Raw genomic sequence first — 20,263 nt, forward strand, 5'->3', positions numbered from 1 at the left:
TGATAGCTTTCCACATCAATATTGTGTTCCTCAAGGTACTACTCTCTATCAGCATACTTATCTCAGCAGTCAGCAATTTCCTTGAAATATAAAGTTGAGGAATAAGACTCATTTACCCGATAGTCTTCACCCAAGGTGTTGTTCAGGGTGTCGGGCAACACCTTCCTCAACATCTTCTTCTTCATCCTCAGAGTCATCAGAATCTGACTCTTTTGCCAATTCTTTTTCAGCATCTGAGTCTTCACTCGAGTCAGAGATAGAATCAGAGGGATGTGGGCGGTTGTCAGCAAATTCCTAGAGCGTCTCTTCATCAGGTTCTTCATTAGATTCACTAGTAGACTCTGCTACTTTATTACCCTTTGATAATTTCTTTATTTTAGCCATGAACTGGGCTATGGAGATTTCCTCATCATCAGAGAACACAAGATGAGTAGCAGTGGCAGTCTGTTCAGGAACAGGAATAGATGCATATGCACTTTTCTCTTCAGCAGCAACATGTGGAGTTTCTGATTCTGTGGATTCATCATCAGAAGATGAACTCCCATTTGATTGTCCCTCAGATTCAAACAGAACAGGGATGGTTGGAACAGAGGGTTCCAGGGCACTCGCTTTGCCTCTTTTTTTTAATGTATTAGCTTGTAATATTCATCATCACTGGCATCACCCAAAGAATACTCTTTATCCAACATAGAAGGCCTCGACGGTTGATCCTTCCTATGGAATTTTTTGGAGGCAGTGTAGTCTGGATTGTATCCGGCTTGTCTCTTGGATCGGCGAGTCAAGGTTTTCGTGGGAAACACATTGTTTAGCACAACCATGTCTGGAAAATTATCCACATCAAGAGCATTACCAGGCTCTCCTGGAGCAATGGAGTCCAGGGGCACAAGTTCTTCAACAGCTGGAATAATGGCCTGCTAGGATAGAGGGTGTGGTGCCCTAGTTGTCGTGACACCTTCAGCAGCATCCTCTGTAAATCCCATCTCAGAACGGATGTCATGAGAAACAAATCCCTTTCCTGCCATTTGAAGATTTCGAATAGTGAAAAGTTAAGGGCAGATGAATGATAAAAAACAGGGGCAAAAAATATGAGAAATTCAAAGGTTTAAGATGGTAAGAATATATTTTTGAAAACAGATAAATACCCAAATAAATACCACACACACAACCTTTCCTATTTTCACTCGAACTACAGCCCCTATAACGATAATAAATTCCAACGGTAACACTCCAAAATGGTAACAAATCGAATTAAATTTGAAAACAAATCTCTTCGATTCTCACCGATAATCTAGGCCCAAATATTTCACCAATAATTTTCAATTTAAACTCCTAATCAGAATATAAAACCACTGAAACAAAATCCAATCCCATTCAAATTAAAAAATTCAGTGGATAGGGCAAAAATCAAAATTTTTTTTAATCAGAGTTTATAACCTTTCGGTGCAAGATATTCACAAATTAAAAATATGCATGTCCTAATTATGTCTAAAACAGAGTGTGACAGTAATTAAAATGCAATCAAATGCAAAATTATATATTGACATAATGAGGTGTTTTCAACGATGTTGGCAACATCTTCCAGCAACACTTCAGGATTTCGAAAAATATTTAGTATCCAATTCATTATTACAGAAGTGGTAGCCTGCACACTAAATGAACGATCTTCAAAGGACCCCTTTAGGTAGCTTTTTCCATTTACTTATGATTTTCAATCAAATTTGATTATTGACTCAATTCAAGTTTAATCATTCTTGTTCTTTTGTGATTCTGATTTTGCAAAGTCACTTTTCATTTGGGACAAGATCATGGAATACACGAACGCCCCTCCACTACTTTGTGACTTAATCAGGATTCTTCTTAAATCAATCCATATTAAACTGTAAAACAATTTGCACAGAATCCTGAGTGAAAACCAATAGATGGTTACAAAGTATCCAACACATCATAAAACAGAATGAGTGCATGAATGCAATATGCCTAAGATCCTAAAAATGCACATGCATGAAAAGGTGTTGTCACAGGGTGTTGGCAACACTCCTGACAACATCTCAGTTCTATCTATAATGCACACATACTGAGAGACTTCCATAGACTGTAGAATCTCTCTAAATCCAAAGCTTTTGTGAATATATCAGCTAATTGGTTATTTGTTCCAACAAACTCAATTAAGATCATGCTTTTCTTGACCAAATCTCGAATGAAGTGATGTTTAATGTCAATGTGTTTGGTTCGAGAGTGTTGTACTGGATTTTTGGATATATCAATGGCACTAGAATTATCACAGTACACAATGAGAGTATCACTCTTAACACCATAATCATTTAGCATTTGATTTATCCAAAGGAGTTTTGAGCAACAACTTCCAATAGCAACATACTCAGACTCGACAGTAGAAAAGTGAGAGACAGTTTTGTTTCTTACTATACCAAGACAGTAAGTTATTTCCTAAGTAGAAACATCCTTCCGAAGTGCTCTTTCTCTCATCTAAATCCCCAGCCCAATCAGCATCACTAAACCCTACCAAATTCGAATTGGTTTCTTTAGTGTATCACAAACCCAAATTCAAAGTACCTGCCACATATTTCAGTATACGTTTCACGGCCTTTAGGTGAGTAATTTTTGGGTTAGACTGGTATCTAGCACACAAACAAACACTATACATGATATCAGGTCTAGTAGCACTTAAATACAAAAGACTACCAATCATGCTTCTGTAGAGAGTGTTGTCAACACCTTCGGCAACATCCTCTCTAGACAGTTTTTTATTTGACCCCATAGGTGTGCGCATGTGTTTAGTGTTGTCATTCAAAAACTTTTTCACCAAATTTTTAGCATACTTGCTTTGACACAAAAATATACCATCATGCATTTGTTTTACTTGCAAACCCAAGAAATAAGTAAACTCACCAACCATGCTCATTTCAAATGTAGAAGACATGAACTTCACAAAATTATCAACAAGTTTGTCATTTGAAGCACAAAAGATTATATCATCTACATAAATTTGGCAAATTAAGATATTACCCTGAGACTTTTGCACAAACAAAGTCTTATCTACTTCACCTATTTTGAAGCCAATATTGAGCAAGTACTCGGTTAATCTTCCATACCATGCACGTGGTGCTTGCTTCAATCCATACAATGCCTTTTTTAACTTATACACATAATCAAGATGATTTGAATCCTCAAATCCTTTAGGTTGTTTCACATAAACTTCTTCATTTAGGATCCCATTTAAAAAGGCACTTTTCACATCCATTTGAAAAATTTTCATACCCATGTTACATGAAATATCAAGTAGAAGTCGGACTGACTCAATGCGGGCTACAGGAGCAAAGGTTTCATCAAAATCCACCCCTTCAACCTGTGTATACCCTTGAGCTACTAACCTAGCTTTATTTCTAATGATGTTCCCAACCATTAGTTTTATTTTTGAAAATCCATTTAGTTCCTATGACATTACCATGAGCAGGACACGATACCAAGTACCAAACATCATTCCTAACAAATTTTTCTAACTCTTCATGCATAGCATTGACCCAAAATTCATCCTTTAAAGCTTCTTCAACCTTTTTGGGTTCAATGTTTGACACGAAACAAGAAAATCTTACCTGAGAGTACGTAGAACTCATGCACAACAAACCTGCCATCTTTCGATACTCCACTTTCTCTTTCCTTCGAGTTTGCAAGTCTCCATGCACATCTCCAATGACATGTGAGGTTGGGTGATTCTTCTGAATTCTGCTTGGAACATTCTTTCCAGCTTCGTTTACCTCACTGTCCTCATCAACATTCTCATCAATAGATTTTTCTATTTTTTTCTGGAATTTCTGCAGGGGGTGTTGTCAGAGGTGTTGACAACACTCCTTGGACAACATCTGAATTTCCAAAATTATCCAGCAGACCAACAACTTCATCCTCAGCTGTTTTCTTCTTTAGATATGCAAAATCATCAAATACAACATTAATAGACTAAAAAATAGTCCTTGTTCTTAAGTTATACATCCTATAGGCTCAGCTATTTGATGAATATCCCAAGAACATACACTTATCACTTTTTGCATCAAACTTAGCAAGATTATCCCTATCATTCAAAACGTGACATACACATCCAAAAACATGAAAATATTTAAGGTTTGGCCTCTTTCCCATGAGAATTTCATAGGATGTCATAGTAGTACCATTCCTCAAATAAACTCTATTTGAAATATGACATGCAGTATTCAAGGCTTCAGCCCAAAAGCATTTTGAAATATTTTTCGAACTTAACATCACTCTTGCCATTTCTTGCAAAGTCTTATTTTTTCTTTGAGCAATTCCATTCTGTTGTGGGGTTTTAGGAGCAGAAAATTAATGAGAAATACCTTTCTTATCACACGAACTAGTAAAAGAAGAGTTTTCAAACTCCTTACCATGATCAGTGCGAATACGGATTACCTTCAGACTATATAGATTCGAAATCTTTGTGAGCAGTTTCTTGAAGGCATCAAATGTGTCTGATTTTTCTCTCAAAAAATTTACCCAAGTATATCGTGAAAAATCATCCACACAAGCAAAAGAATATTTCTTACCACCAAAGCTTTCAACATCAATTGGACCCATCAAGTCCATATGTATAAGCTCAAGGCAGCGTGTTGTCACAGATGTTGGCAACACCTCCTGTGACACCCTAGTCTGCTTCCCTTTTTGACAAGCTTCACACACAAATGGAACACCATTTTTTAAGTTAGGCATACCTCTGACAGCATCTAACTTACTCAAGTTCTTTAATGTCTTGAAATTTGTATGACCCAATTTTTGATGCCATAGATCAAACTCATTCACTTTTGTGTGTCTACAAGCCATCTCTTCTCCAAGTTGATAGCAGTTGTCGGATGACCTAGTACCTGTCATGACACACAAATTTGACATATCAAATACTTTGCATAATTTCTTATCAAATCGCACATGCAAATTATCATCACACAGTTGGCTTATGCTTATTAGATTTGCAGTTAGTCCTTCAACATGAAGCACATTGCAAAGCTTAGGCAAACCAGCAACATTCAGAGTTCCCTTTCCAACAATGTTTCCATTTGAACCTCCTCCATAGGTTACTTTTCCACTTTTCTGTTCAACGTAGTTGGTGAGAAACTTCTTGGAACCTGTCATATGACGTGAGCTGCCACTATCAAAGTACCAAGCACCTGAAACATTAGTTCTCAAAGCAGTATAAATCATGTGACAGTGATTATCAGCTTTTGATACCCAAACTTTTCTTACAGAAGATCTGTTTCTGTAGATGTTGTGGAAGGGTGTTGGCAACACCTTAGGCAACATCTTTGATGCAAATCTCTGTCTGTAGTCTTCCTTCAGCTTAAAACAGTATGGTTTGATGTGACCAGGTCTATGACAGTAGTGACAAATATACTTACGTTTCCTTTTAGACATTGAAGGATCAGTAGACTGTGGCTTTGGTTTTGGAGGATCAATTGGTAAGGTCTTTTTTCTTGAGCTTTCAGTACTGCTACTTTTCTTGACAAACACAGGGCCTTTAGAACTTTCACCAACCTCAAATTTACTGTTTTCAAAACCCAAACCAGCTGTACCATCTCTTTCCATCATGATTAAAGAATCAAGCTTGGAAGTGCTTGAATTAAACTTGGCCAATGTAGCTTTTGATTTTCCGAGCTCTTCCTTCACTTGAATTAGTTCCATGTCTTTCTTACTCAGCATAACTTCAAGTCTTGACACATCAGCCTTTAAATCAGAATTTTCTTTTGAAAGAATAGTATTCATCTTATTCCTTTCAATACAATCAGTATGTAGTTCTTCAAACATCATCCGAGCTTCTTCCATGGATATAATCTCATCACCTGAATCATTATTACACACATTTTCAGTAATGGAAGAATTTAAACAGACTGACCTTTGGGAGATGTTGCGGCCATATGTGGCAACACCTGCGGCAACACCTAAAGGATTGACTTGAAACTTCTTTTTGTTTTCCAGTAGGGCAGATAAGGCAATGTGGATTTCTTCATCCTATTTTTATTCTTCATCAGACTCTTAATTACTTAAAGACGTATTCATACCTTTCCTAAGCGTGTTAGCACACTCATTTTCATAATGTCCAAACCCTTGACAAGCATGACATTGAACTGTGTCTAAATTCTTTGGAACTGTCTTATTCTTTCCTTCCAACATCATTCGAGGCTTAAGAGTATCAGTAAGATTCCTTGGTGACTCTTCTGGTCCAGTAATTCTCAAAGGCTTGTTAGAGAACATTGGAGCCTTGAGCTTTTGATCCGTCTTTCTAGTCTCTTTCATCTTCTTTAGATAATCATTGAATTTCCTAGTAATGAGAGATCGAATTATCTTCTAGATCAGACTGATGAAGTTCTTGATGAAATTGAACATACTCCTCGTATGAGGGCTTTGAAGCTTGAAGAGCTATTGATTTCCCTTTATCCTTCTCTTGTGCTGTAAGATTCATCTAAAAAACTTGAATGATACTTATCAGTTCATTCATATTCATCTTTGAGGTGTTTTTTACTTCCTCAAATGCCCAAATATTCCCATTGAATCTCTTTGGCAAAGATCGAAGAACCTTGTTCACCATATTTTCACAAGCAATACGTCCTCCAAGAGCATGCGTCTCTGTAACTATCTCCCTAAGTCTTTTATCATTATTAACAATAGTCTCATTCTCATCCATCCTGATATTCTCAAATTTTGTGTTTAGTAATCTCAGTCTTGTTCTTCTCACACTATCAGTTCCTTCACAGTGTTCTTGAAGAGCTTCCCAAGCATCCTTAGCAACAGTGCAGTCAGCTATGAGTCCAAAAATTCTCATATCCACAGATGAAAAAATTGCATTGAGTGCTTTAGAATTGTAGATTGAACTTTGTGTTTCCTCGGCGGTCCAAGTTTCTTCTTGGTTGATAATATATTCTTCATCTGGATCTAACATCTTTGGAGGAGTCCAACTCGTCAGAACACTTTTCCAAGCACGAACATCCATCGCTTTGATAGTATATCACATCCTAGTCTTCCATAGTGCATAATTCGTGCCATCAAGGACCGGAGGTTTCAAAAATGAGTTCGCAACAGACGATGAGTCCATCTTAATCCCTTGTAATAAAACAAACAAACCAAGACCAGTTCTTAGTGTATCAAGAATATGACTCTGATACAACTTGTAAGGAAATTGGGGTTGCACATAAACAGTTTGAGGTGTTGTCACAAGGTGTTGAAAACACCTACAATAACACCTAGAGTAATTTGCAGCGGAATATAATTAAAGTGTGAATAAAATAAACAAGAAACCAAATAAATAGACTCAATTGATTTAAGCAAGAGTATATAATACTCTTGCAGCGCCTCAGGGCAAAACTTCACTAGAAAATAATTCAAAGAGTTTTACAAACCCTAAAACTAGTGATTATTGTAAAATCAATTTTCTCATAACATGTGAGAAAATAAACTGAAAAAATAACTCCTAAAAATTCTATGCAAGATAGAATAAATAAAATAGAGTAAGGAGTTGACAATCTTGATGCCAAAAACTTGTAGAGACGAAAACACTCTTCAATATTTGATCTTCAAGTGTTCTTCAAAGCATCAAGCTAGAACATGACCTCAACTAAGCTTTATAAGATCTTCAGAATAATCTATGTTGTATGCACAGAAAGCTCTCACACAAATCTCTCTATCTGTCGGTCTCTTTGCATGCCTATCTCCTTATATAGGCTAGAATCCTTCTTTGTAGATGTTTCCTTGTAGACATAGGATTCTAGATCTTATTCCTGTTTGATCAAGTCAAATATACAAAATAAAGGAATTAAATCATTAGAGATAAGATAATAAATATTATGATAAAATTAATCAAATCTCAAATCTTAAATAACTATTTAAAACTTGTGGCCAAAGAAAGGCAAAAGATCAAATCAAAATTAGAAAAGATTTAAGGAATAAAAATTCCTTTCAATGACCAAGGTCCATATGTTCCTCCTCATATGAAGCAGAACGAGAACGATTGCAATTGACCAATTCTATCAGCTCAAGGAATGGATTCTCTCCCATTTTTGAAGTGATATCCTCAAGTTGATAGAAATATCTTAAAATCAGGGATACAAGGCAGGGAAAGGATTCATGTGTTATCCAGGACACCAGATCCATTGATTCAAGCAGCAGGAATCTCAACTTGGGAAATTCGGCTTCCGATGCTTCCCAAACACCAACAGTAAAGGCATGCTCCCACAGTTGTAGACGTGGCAACAAAGAAATCTGTTTCATATCATCCCAAGGTAGTCCGCACCCACTCAAACTTATTTTCGTAATACTAATTGAGAAAATTGAATTGGAATCAGGCAACGTAATGATTTGAGCTCCAAAATAAGGATTCACAACCACACATTTGAAGGATTCAAGTTGATGGAGAAGGAACAGATTATCAAAAGGACATATGGGCTCCGCAACATAGTCACTTGGTGTCAACACGATTTGAATTCCTAGTTGTTTCAACTGTCGGATTCCTTCTAAAATGCCCTTCGTGCAGCTTTGGGGGCTTACACCTTACAATATCTGAAGGCTTGATAACCGATCCTCACTACATGGATTTGGAAAATCACTTCCAATTACATAGAGATGCCTCAATTCTTTCCTCTTCCTTATATCAATTGGAAGAAAGGATGTCTTACTTCTATTGGACCTGATTCTTATGCGGACGCACAATCAAGATTTGAAGCCTTCCAAGCTAGTACTGATAATGGATGAAGGGATTTCTCCGTAAAAAGTTAAGGCAAGGTACCTCAACTGAATGAGCTTTAGTATTGCTAGTGGGAAATTGTAGAAGAAGATTGAAAGAATATCTAGAACACTGAGTAGTTTGAATCAAAACACACTGTTAGTGGATACTGATGGTGTGTGGTCACACAAAGAAGATAACGAGCCTTTGAAACTGATTCCATCAACTCACACACATATTTTATGGCTAAAAAAATTTTCTTACAGATGCACAACCTGTGTTGAATGTCTGTGGCTTGCGGAATGACGTTGTCACGTCCATTTATGACATGAAAAAACTTGATCTTTTCAGCCTTAGTGACACACAAATGCCAAAATAAATGATGAACTCGACATGTGATATGTGTGTTTTATATGCATATTTTTGTGGTGTTTCATTATTGTTTTGCATGCATTAATGTGTTAATGTTGGTGTTTTAAGTAGTTTAAATTTTGTTCATACATTTGTTTGCATAATGTCTCTCCTGGTTTATTTTGTAGGAAAATTCATAAAAAGTGGAGATTTTGAGACAGAATAAGTCTCTCGAGCGCACATTCTTGCGCCCGAGTGAGCATAGCACAAGAAGAATAAAAATTCCAGAGGATCTCTTGCTCGAGCGCGCATTCATGCGCTCGAGCGAGAAAAGCGTGCAGATTATTATACTCGGGCTAAGGATTTCTTGCTCGGGCGCGCTTTCATGCGCTCGAGTGAGAAAGACGAGCGGAGTTTTATTTTTGGAAAATTCTTAATCAAGAAGGATTTTATTTTGTGGAGATTTGGGGCATTTAAATACTAAAGTATTATCAGATTAAGGATTCTACACACTCATTTTACCCTAGAAGAGGCGGCTACATCATCATCTCGTTCTACTCTTCTTATTTTCTTTTTCTTTTTGATTTTTGGTTGATGTTTTGGTTTGAAGAATTTGATTTTTAATTATGTTAGACTTTAAGTAGTCGTTTCTTTTCGATCAAGGCCACGTGATTGGGCCGAACAAATCTATGTTAAAAACTTGAATGTTTGTTTGAGATTTTTAAGATTTGATTTTATGATTAATTGTTTTTGGATTTAATTTTGTATTGTGAATAACTGGCCAATTGTTTGCTTGCATGTTAATCAATTCCAAGTCGACAGAGGAGGAATTGATTTCGATCACTTCATTAATTAACACAAGGTTAAATCGACCAAAAATAGTATTCGATTTTATTGTGCGGTTTTAGGTGCAAACTGGATTCTCACGATTCTCAAAGCATTCTAATTTGATTTGAATTATGAAAGATAGATCCGTCAAAATTTGAATAGGTTTAATTGTTCTAAAAATAGACTTTTGAACAAGTTAGGACAATTCATCGTAATTTAAGATTTAAATCTGAATCCTGAATCAACTACATGTTACATGATTTGTTCGGTACCTACGCGAGTCATTTATCAAATTTTTCTCATATTTGAATTCAACCTCAAAATTCTTGTTTCCTTTTTGTGTTAATTGATTTTATTTGCAAATTTATTTTTTAGTTAAAAATATAAAATTACATCACTTTTATTTGTTAATCTAGATTAAGTAGAAATAATTATTTTTTGGTAATCATATATTCGGTCTCTGTGGATTCGACATCTGGACTTTTGATTACTATCTATAACTTGATCTGGTACACTTGCCAGTAGATTTATATCACACCGAAATTAGACAATCAAGTTTTTGGCGCCGTTGTCGGGGACTGTTTGTGATATTATAATTTTTATTTCACTTGATATTAGACTTTATTTTATTTTATTTTACTTATTCTTCTGAATTCTGAAATTCTTTTCTTCTCTTTGTGATTTTCATGTACTATCTGTAGTGCATGCATAGCATTCGATCTAGGGAGCTCATACCACTTGATTTAAAGATCGAACACACGCTCAGCAGGATCCAAAGAGCAAAGAGATTTGTCAATCTTGAACTTGAGACAAAATCTGAATCAAAAGAAGACATGACAGACAACAGAACTGTTCTTAACCTCATTTGTCCACCAGTTGAAGGCTACGGATCTAGCATAGTTCGCGGGCTATCGAGGCAAACAACTTCGAATTAAAGCCTTCAATTATTCAGATGATTCAGTTACAAGCTCAATTTGGGACACATCTGTGGAAGACCTTACGCTCATCTGGAGCATTTTCTGTCGATCTGCGACACTTTCAAATCTAATGGCGTAACATCTGATGTAGTGCGATTGCAGTTATTCCCATTCTCTCTACAAGGCGAAGCTATGGAGTGGCTGAATGATCTTCCTATTGGTTCTATCACTACTTGGACCCAACTTGTTCAAACTTTTTTGAACAAGTATTTCCCTCCTACGAAGTTGACAAAATTATTCTCTGACATTATCTCATTCAAGAAAAATGAGGGAGAATCTCTACATGCAGCATGTACCAGATTCAAAAAGATGTTGAGGATGTGTCTTCGGCATAATCTCACTCAGAGCCAACAGACTCAAACATTCTACAATGGAGTTGATCAGTCGGTTTGATCCTTGTTGGATGCTGCTGCCAATGGAAGTCTATTCAGGAAGACACCAGCACAAACGTGGGAGATTATTGGGAACATAGCTAAAAGCAATATAGGATGGCTAGATGTGAAGAAGGAGAAAAAGGCTGGAGTTCTAGAAGTCGATGCAATGACAGCGCTGAATGCTAAAATTGATGCTCTTACACATTAGATGACGATTATGCAGATAGCTCCAAATAATCAGGTACAAGTACAGCAGCCCGAGGAGCGGAAGGTATTTGAAATCGATGCGGCGAACTTCATGGAAAATCAAGGGAAATAGCCATACAATCCTTACAGCAACACCTACAATCCTGCCTGGAAGAGTCATCCGAATTTTTCATGGAAACCTGCAGATCCCACCACCAATACTTCAAAGACAGTTTTGAAAAATTCAACCTTTGAGGAAATCATGATGAAGTATTTAGCGGGTACTGAGACTCGCTTGCAGAATCAAGAGACAATGTTGTAAAAGTTGGAAACACGGATGAGCCAGATAGCAACACAACTGTCAACTAGGCCAGCTGGATCATTGCCTAGCAATACTGAAAAGAATCCAAGAGATGTCAATGCTATTTTGGAGGTTATTAAATCTCAAGTGGAGGAAAAGGAGAAAACAATTGATGATGAGGAAGCAATGGAGCCAATCATTGAAAAAGGGATGGAGAACGTGCCAAAGCATGCAGAGTCGGCGCCCACGGGCAAGAAAGGTAAGTCTTCTAACCCTAATAATAATGAAAATATTGATTTGAGTAAACTTTCCTTCCCCCAGCGAACAAAGCAACTCCAATTGGATAATCAATTTGAAAATTTCTAGAAATTTTCAAAAAGCTTCACATTAAGATTCCATTTGCAGATGCTTTGGCTCAAATGCCTAGTTATGCAAAATTTTTGAAAGAGATTTTGTCTAACAAGAGGAAGTTAATAAATTTCAAAACTGTGAATGTAACGCCCCAAAATTAGCCTATTCGAGATTATAGGAGATTAATATTGATAATCGGAGATTAATAAATTTTAGGATTGAATTGATATTTGATCAGGGACCGATTTACAATTTTTGAAGAATTCAGGGACTAAAGTGAAAATTTTGAATTTTATATATTATCTTAAATGTTTTGAGTTGACTTGGGTCTTTATTCTCTTCTCTAAGAAGTCGATGCCTCCATTGAAGAATCTAGGCGTCTTTTTCAAGCTTTTATCTTCCGGTTTCAGCTCGAACCGTCCGACAGAATTTTGATCTGAAGCTGGTCTCACGATCACGACTTAGAAGGCTCCGTTGTACCGTAAGTTTTTCTTCGATCGGATTTATGTCAATTTTTGGATTCCGTCATAATTGGATGAAATTTGGTTATAACGTGCTTGAGCTAGCATAGATCGTATATCCGAAGTCTGATCGGGAAAAGAACGTCGTTCAGATTTGTTATGAATTTTTAGGCATAATTCAAAATTTTTATTTTTGGGATTTGTTGGAATTGGATTGAATTAGTTGAGTTGTTGTTTTGAATTGTTTAGATTGATATATTGATGTCTGTGATTTTGGATAGTTGAATTTATAGCTGTTATGCCGCAGGTTTGAGATTTTGGGATTTTAGGACATTGAATTAAGTCTTTGAATAGACTTGAATCGAATTGATTGATATTAAATGTTTTGATATGTCCATATAGATTTGACTGAAGATTGTGTAGTTCAGAATTGACATAATTGGAACCGTTGAAGATTTGATCGAGTTTTGCTTGTTCGAGATTGGAAGCTACTTTGATCCGAAGAAAAGGTATAAGACGACTTCGACTAGAATGGGACGAGTTACTCGATTCCGACTTGATTCGAGTGTTCCAAAAAATCACATACTTACATTTTTAAGTAAAGTTCTTGAATTATATGATTGAATGTACTATGATCTTACATGCATTCATATTGAGCCAATTGATTCGTTTTCATTTTGGAATTAGACGTTCTGGGGATTATAGTCGAGTGACATTGGTAGGCTACTACAATGGCCGATCAACTCTCTATAGTTGCTCCAAAGTCTAGAGGATTGAAATATACATCATCCACCTCGAGGGGAGAGTCGGTGTGATTGTTGTAATATTTTACCTCGGGATCCCAACAGAAGAATTGAAAAACTAAATTCCTTTCGATTATTTGAGTCTGATAATCCCTAATTTCTGAATACATGCATTACATTTTATTGCATTTAGAATGGGAGTTATTGTTATTCATGTTGTTAATATACTTCGTGAAATTACATGTTTGGATTTTGGTATATCATGTTTTGATATATTAATTGATATTGCCTGTATTGTCTATTTTACTGGGAATTATATTCTCATCGGATTTATCCGGTTGTTGTCTTGTCATTGTATGTGTGCTTGGCAACAGGTGGAACATGTTCAAGTCAGAGGCAGCATGACTAGATCGGGATTGTGATGATAGAAGTGAGGATTCGATTTAGGATTCCAATATCATGTCAAACTTTTATTATATTGAAAGCATGTTAGAACTTGTACTTTCTTTGAATTATGTTGTATCGAATATTCGAGCATTGAGGTTTGCATGTTGTTGTAGTATGTATTTTATATCTCGGCCTGTTTTTTAATTGATTTGGAGTTAAAAAAATGGATTTAGAGCAAGTTTTGAGTTTTCTTTGTTCAGTACAGGGCTCGCTCGAGCGGAGGTTTGTTACCACTCGAACGAGAGGTATTTTTATTTTATGACAGATCTTGTCTCGCTCGCGAGCCACTTTATCACCTCTAGAATGAGAGCCTTGCAGGATTCTGGGCAGAACTTTGCCCGCTCGAGCGGGAGTTCTTACTGCTCGAGCGAGGACCCTTTTTTTAAAAAATTTCTTGGCTTTAAGCCTTGAATTTTTGTGGATGCAATTTAGTTTAATTCTTGATTATATGATTAGAACCGAGTTCCTCACATTAAGTTGTATCAGAGCGATAAGTTCTTGGACTATATTAGTAGTGAGCGGGGTAGATCGAAATTGCATGAATTGATTTCTCGTATGTTATTGAATTGTTTAAATGATTATTTAAATTCCATGCGAACATGCTTTATTATTTCTTGAATTATTTGTATTACATGAATATGTGATTTAAATATTATAGCATGATATATTAGAATTGCAGATTTAATTATTCCTGATATGGAATGAAATTTTTGAACAGAGATTAGGGACACGAGATTGTTGAATTGAGATATTTATGCCCTAATTCTCTTGAATATGAGATATGTTTCCTCGAGAATTTTGAACAGGAAACTTTCAGCATCAAACCCGATCGAACAGAATTGTTTTGCGACTGAACGAATGGATGTCACTCAGACACCGATGGAAGCTTTACTGATGAGGTTTCAGTCTTTTAACCCTCCAACTCTGAGGAGTACTGAGAACACTAATGGTTGTGAAAACTGGTTAGAAGAAATTGATCAGTTGTTTGATTCTCTAGGATACACCGATGACCGACTAATTCAGTTAGTTTTGTACCAACTGCAAGGTATTGCTAAAATTTGGTGGATATCGAAGAAGAAAGCTTTAGAGAATCAAGGTTTGGTCATTTCGTGGAGTCTGTTTAGATCCGAATTTCTTCTATAGATTCCATTTCAACATTCTACTGGATATAGAGGGAGTAACTTTAGAGAGCACCTTCAACCGAAGGGTAAACATTTCAAGAAGTCTGGGAGTAGTTCGTCTAGCTCTAGTGACTCGAAGCAGCTTGGTTCAGGAAAGATCTCAAGATCTTCTGGTATATCTTGCAGCAATTATGGAGGTCAACACCTCAGTGAACATTGTATTGAAATTTATGGGAGCTGCAATATCTGCCATCAGATAGGACACTATGCTAGGAGATGTCCTCAACATAATGCCATTGGATCTCGGACTGGGAGTTCTTTTAAACCGATAGTTTAGCAGGAACGACAAACTTTTGTGGTTCACTCTTTTCAGCCACCGCAACAACAAAATCTGATGGGAGGTAATCAGAACTTGAATCAACCTCCGAGGCAACAGGCCTCAGTCTTTGCTCTTTTCAGAGATCAGACTCAGGCTGCACCCGATGATGAACCGTTCGATTGTTGGATTTTCTGCTCTTATTCTAATAGATACTGGTGAGTCCCTTATCTTTTATTGAAGAATCTGTTTAATTTTTGTCTTTCCTATGAGCTTTTGAATTCAGCAGTTGCTATTTTTCGCCTTGAATGGAATGATTGTATTCTGTGAAGTTAGTTCGGAATCTTGAACTTCGATTTGATAGGGATAAGATTGAATTGGGCAGTTGACCGGCTAATTCGGTGTGAATAAATTCTACTGGCAAGCGTACCATGTCAAGTTATAATAAAGTGGACAAAGGTCCAGATGTCGAACCCACAGGGACTGTATAAATATGACTAACAGAATATGATTATTCCTACTTAATCTAGACTAAATAATAAGAGCGATTTCAGATTTTAACCAAGAATTTAAATAGAAAATAAAATTTAACTCAGTAAAAACGCAGCAAAGACTTTTGGATTAAATTCAATGGATTAAAAAGCTCGATCAAGGACTCATGTAGGTACCAGACAATTTATGTAACAAGCAGTCGATTTAAGACTCAGACTTAATTTTAATTCATGAGAATTCTCCTACTTTGTTCAAAGGACTATTTCTAGAACAAAATAACATATTCAAATATTGATGGATTAATCTTTCGTAATTCTAATCAAATTTGAATGCATGAATAACTATGAGAATTCAGTAAACACCTAAACCACACATTGAAACTGAATTTTATTTCTAGTGAGTTTTACAATATGTTGATTATCAAAGTGATCAAAATCGAAATCTCCTCTATCGAATTGGAATCAATTAACATGCAAGCAAATAACTGGCCAAAAAATTCACAAGACAAATATAAATTTGATAATCAATGAAATAATTCAAGTCTGAAAATTCTTGAATAAACCATCAAGTTTTCTACATAAATTTTCTCGCTCAATCACGTGGCCTTGATCGAAAAAAGAAAACTACTCAAAGTTCAACATAATTCAAGAACAAAAGTTTTTACTCCAAAACATCAATAAAAAATCAAAAATAAAAATAAAAACAAGAAGAGAAGAATGGAAGATGATGTTGGCCGCCTCCTTGACTTTAAAGATGTTGTGTAACCCTTATTCTGATGAATAGATTGATATTTATATGCTCAAGGGTCTTCAAAAGATAGTATCCATCCCGAGCAAGAATTTCCTTTTTTAAAAACTCTGCACGCATCGCTCGCTCGAGCGAGCCTAAGTCTCGCTCGAGCGAGCAGTCTTCTGTTCCAAAGGAATCCTATTCTCGCCTCGCCTCGCTCGAGCGAGCATCACTATCGCTCGAGCGAGCAGTCTTCGGTCTCGCAAATTTTGTGGCACATCTGGCTCGCTCGAGCGAGCTAAAGTCTCGCTCGAGCGAGCGTTCTACTGGAAAATATAATTGCCCTCTCCGGCTCGCTCGAGCGAGCATAGACCTTCGCTCGAGCGAGACCTGTTCTGTTCAACTTTTTGTTTTTTCCCGAGTTTTCCTACAAAATGGACCAGGAAGAGTATTATGCAGCTAAATGAATTAAACATGCTAAAACTAAATAAAACAATAACAAAAACATATGAATGCACGAAAAATAGACCTAAAAAATATGCATATAAAACATAGTTATCAACAATATGGTACTTAGGTTATCAGATTTGATTGTTTTGTCTGTATAGCTGCTTAACTAAGTACAGGGCAACCATGAATGGTTTTCAGAAAGTTGTCAGAGTCAGATCCGAGTCGATAGATGAGTGGAAATCCTCTAGTAAGAATTCTCGATTCAAGTATTCTTTGTTATTTGTGCTGTTGAATGACCGTTTGTTGCGAAGAGGTGCAGAAGAATTCTCATTATTGCAGTTGATATCTTGAATTTCAGCCAAAATTGGTTGATTTAACCGAGGTTTAGAGTTTCCTGACGTTGTTTCGGATGAGATTCCCGATTTGCCTCCGATTCATGAGGTTAGATTCAACATCGACTTGTGATCAGAAAACATCAGCTGAGAGTTCGAAAGAAGAGGTATTGAGGACCGGACTCGGAACAAGGTATGGATGCTTTGATTTTATAGTCGTACCGTTTGAATTAAAAACTCTTCTGTAGTGTTGTAGATCTTATGAACTGAATCTATCAGAAGTATTTAGTTGAATTCATAACTATTCTTATCGATGATCTTCTTGTCCTTTTGGAACGAGAATCGTACTGATCACGCAGAGCATTCGAGGATCGTCATACAGATTTGTGTGCCGAGCAGTTGTATGTTATTCTATTGACGTTGGAATTCTGATGGGATCTAGTTGTATTTTCCTCGGTCATATTCTCTGAAGTTGAAATTTCCGTTGATCACCTCAAGACCGGAGTTGATATGAATTGATCTAGATCGTCATCTGTACCTAAACTTGAAGATTTTGGATTTAGCGAGTTTCTATCGCTGATTATCGAGGGAATTCTTATTGATTGTGAAGCCGATTACTCAGCAGAATGTGCCTTTTGTACGAATTTTATGAGATCAGTTTTCTTGATTGAAGAAGAGATTGATCAGCGTTCAGTATTATTTATTCCTTTCTGTACTGATGATCATCAGTGCATTGTATCTTCTTATCGAGATTTGAGATACTTTATTGAGAGGATCACATAGTATCTTATGCTTCGAGGAAGTTCAAGACGCACGAGACTCAATGTCGGATTCTTGATTTGAGTCTCGCAGCAATCTTATTGCTTGGAAGATCTGGCATCACTTTAATTGCGAAGAGATTTCCAAAATCCGTTCTGATCTTAGAAGTTGAAGTTTTGATTTTGCAGTCCGAACTGTTTATGTGATGGAGGAAAGAGTTAGATAGGATGAAGACTATAACTGCGGATTTTAGTATGATCCGGATGAATCGAATGCAGCAGCGTAGCTTTTAAGCCGAATGATCTGTTCTTATTTTATCTACTACCATTTTTCTCCTTGACCGATGATTTTTGCACTCCTGATTATATTCTGGAACGGATAGGAAGTCTATAGGAATTCTATCGTACGAGCCAAACCAAAGTTGATTGAGAAGATTGAGAAATCTTAGAAATCTGATTCGATTTTTTAGAATTCGATGAAGAAAATTCGGATCTGGACACCGTCTGAATTTCATGTCAGTGCCGATGCCTTATCTGGGAATACTCATTTAGTTGTGCCAGATGTTTTGGTTGGAGACAACGTATCTTGAGATTGACACTTTGGAGTCTTTTCAGTGTTCTTCTAGATGACCTGAAGATGTTTGATGATTAGAGAAATCAGATCGGATAGAGGACGATAAAGAATGAGGTTTGAAGTATGACTCATGATGTTCTGAACTGTCCGCAGTTGATAGATGCGAGAGATAATGACTCGACTGTCTGTGGTACAGTTATCTGTTCAGAATGGAAAGGGGATTACTTTTCAATGGGTGTTGTCCCGTAGCTATCGAGCAGTCCGAGTTTGAGATGCTATTTGAGTATGTTTAACCGATTGATGGAATCTGCTACTGTTTTTCGTACAGAATGAATTTCCGACTCGACCATATGATTGAATTTTTTCGGAAGGATTTTCAGATTGCTTGATTTACCGAATTTAGTCTTTTCAGACAGAGATCCTCGAGTCGCCCTTTCTTTTGGGCATAGTCTTCAAAGAGACTTTTGATGTTCGATTACATCTGAGTTCAGTTTTATATCCTCGGAACGACGAACAGCCAGAGCGGGCGATTCAGACTTTAGAGGATATTCCATGAGTGTAGCGCTCGACTTAGCACTAGTTGACAGAATTCTTGATTTTTGTGGAGATTTCGTGCAATGATAGCTATCAAATGATGATCTTGATGCATCTTTCGAAGCGTTGTACGAGAAGAGATGAAAATCTCATTTTTTACTGAGATGATTTTCTGTGTCACCTGAGTTGGGACCAGATTTGTTTCAAGGTTTTGATGGACAGATGAAGATTTTCAGACGAGAATGAATATAGCACAGAACGGATAGACGAAGTATTCGAATTCCCGACGCAGACCTCTGTATTTTGATTAGGGAGACTGAATATTTCTGAAGATTTCGCCTTTTGGAGGCTTTGTCAAACATTATTAGAGCAAGAAATCAGCTTTGAGATTGATCGATTCTCACTAGAGTCTGGAGATGTTAGGCGATATTGCCTACAAACTTGTTTTGTTTCGTTTCTTTTGGGTATTCTCGATGTATTTTCCGTTGTTTGTTACGGAGTATCACCAGATTCTTCTTACGTTCTTCTACCGTTGAGACCTATGATAGGGAGTCATCGAGTTGCTTCGACCGATTCAGAGTTTCGACCAGAATTAGAAGCAGCTCCGAAACAATACGATTCAGTTGTGATAGTGTAGTGGAGCCGATACAGATTTGAAAAAGAGATGTTTGAGACAGAGTTTGATTTGGAGTAGAAATTTTCCAGAGTTATTTTTGAGAGGTGAGAATTTTTATTGCAGTTTTGGATATTATCTCTCATCTTTTAAGAGTGAACTGTATTCGATTTCGAGGACGAAATCAGTTTTTAGAGGGGGAGAATCGTAACACCCCAAAATTAGCCTATTCGAGATTATAGGAGATTAAGATTGATAATAGCAGATTAGGGAATTTTAGGATTTAATTGATATTTGACCAGGGAACAATTTGCAATTTTTGAAGAATTCAGGGAGTAAAGTGCAAAATTGGAATTTTATATATTATCTTCAATGTTTTGAGTTGACTTGGGTCTTCGTTCTCTTCTCCAAGAAGCCGATGACTCCATTGAAGAATCTAGGCGTCTTCTTCAAGCTTTTATCTCCCGGTTTCCGCTCGATCCGTCCGAAAGAATTTTGATCTAAAGCTGGTTTTACGATCACGGCTTAGAAAGCTCCATGGTACCGTAAGTTTTTTTTCGATCGGCTTTATGTCAATTTTTGGATGCCGTTAGAATT

Source organism: Henckelia pumila, chromosome 4, assembly GCF_033568475.1.
Source record: "Henckelia pumila isolate YLH828 chromosome 4, ASM3356847v2, whole genome shotgun sequence".
Classification (NCBI taxonomy): domain Eukaryota; kingdom Viridiplantae; phylum Streptophyta; class Magnoliopsida; order Lamiales; family Gesneriaceae; genus Henckelia; species Henckelia pumila.